This window comes from Arachis hypogaea, chromosome 19, assembly GCF_003086295.3.
Source record: "Arachis hypogaea cultivar Tifrunner chromosome 19, arahy.Tifrunner.gnm2.J5K5, whole genome shotgun sequence".
In the NCBI taxonomy this organism is placed as follows: domain Eukaryota; kingdom Viridiplantae; phylum Streptophyta; class Magnoliopsida; order Fabales; family Fabaceae; genus Arachis; species Arachis hypogaea.
The window spans coordinates 135,135,849-135,137,517 of NC_092054.1; the positions used below are offsets into that span (position 1 = coordinate 135,135,849).

General features: G+C 41.9%; 1 non-coding gene across 1 annotated transcript; it reads right to left on the bottom strand.

The window, feature by feature from the left end:
• Positions 1 to 228: 228 nt before the first annotated feature.
• Positions 229 to 336, bottom strand: LOC112780951 (small nucleolar RNA R71). The gene has a single exon (XR_003191755.1). It is a non-coding gene; the product is annotated as a small nucleolar RNA R71 (small nucleolar RNA).
• Positions 337 to 1,669: the final 1,333 nt, after the last annotated feature.

The following is a 1,669-nucleotide window of genomic DNA, read 5'->3' on the forward strand; positions in this document are numbered from 1 at the left end:
CTTCCATCTGAAGATCCTTTTCAGTTCTTAACTGAATTCTTGTAGATCTGTGATACTGTTAAGACTAATGGAGTAGATCCTGAAGTCTACAGGCTCATGCTTTTCCCTTTTGCTGTAAGAGACAGAGCTAGAGTGTGGTTGGACTCTCAACCCAAAGATAGCCTGAACTCTTGGGATAAGCTGGTCACAGCTTTCTTAGCCAAGTTCTTTCCTCCTCAAAAGCTGAGCAGGCTTAGAGCTGATGTTCAAACCTTCAGACAGAAAGAAGGTGAATCCCTCTATGAAGCTTGGGAAAGATACAAGCAGCTGACCAAAAAGTGTCCTTCTGACATGCTTTCAGAATGGACCATTCTGGATATCTTCTATGATGGTTTATCTGAGCTATCAAAGATGTCATTGGATACTTCTGCAGGTGGATCCATTCACCTAAAGAAAACGCCTGTAGAAGCTCAAGAACTCATTGACATGGTTGCTAATAACCAGTTCACGTACACTTCTGAGAGGAATCCTGTGAGTGATGGGACGCCTATGAAGAAGGAAGTTCTTGAAGTTGATACTCTGAATGCCATATTGGCTCAGAATAAAATATTGACTCAGCAAGTCAATATGATTTCTCAGAGTCTGAATGGAATGCAAGCTGCATCCAACAGTACTCAAGAGGCTTCTTATGCAGAAGAAGCTTATGATCCTGAAAACCTTGCAATAGCAGAGGTAAATTATATGGGTGAATCTTATGGAAACACATATAATCCATCATGGAGAAATCACCCAAATCTCTCATGGAAGGATCAAAAGCCTCAACAAGGCTTTAATAATGGTGGAAGAAACAGGTTTAGCAATAGCAAGCCTTTTTCATCATCCACTCAGCAACAGACAGAGAATTCTGAACAAAATACTTTTAATTTAGCAAACTTAGTCTCTGATCTATCCAAGGCCACTGCAAGTTTCATGAATGAAACAAGGTCTTCCATTAGAAATTTGGAAGCACAAGTGGGCCAGCTGAGTAAAAGGATCACTGAAATCCCTCCTAGTACTCTCCCAAGCAATACAGAAGAGAATCCAAAAGAAGAGTGCAAGGCCATGGACATAAGCATCATGGCCGAACCTGTAAGGGAAGGAGAGGACGTGAATCCCAAAGAGGAAGACCTCCTGGGACGTCCAGTGATCAATAAGGAGTTTCCCTCTAAGGGACCAAAGGAATCTGAGGCTCATCTAGAGACCATAGAGATTCCATTGAACCTCCTTATGCCATTCATGAGCTCTGATGAGTATTCCTCTTCTGAAGAGAATGAGGATGTTACTGAAGAGCAAGCTGCCAAGTTCCTTGGTGCAATCATGAAGCTAAATGCCAAATTATTTGGTATTGACACTTGGGAAGATGAACCTCCCTTGTTCACCAATGAACTAAGTGATCTGGATCAACTAACATTGCCTCAGAAGAGACAGGATCCTGGAAAGTTCATAATACCTTGTACCATAGGCACCATGATCTTTAAGGCTCTGTGTAATCTTGGTTCAGGGATAAACCTCATGCCCCTCTCTGTAATAGAGAAACTGAGAATCTATGGGGTGCAAGCTGCTAAAATCTCATTAGATATGGCAGACAATTCAAGAAAACAGGCCTATGGACAAGTAGAGGACGTGTTAGTAAAGGTTGAAGGCCTTTACA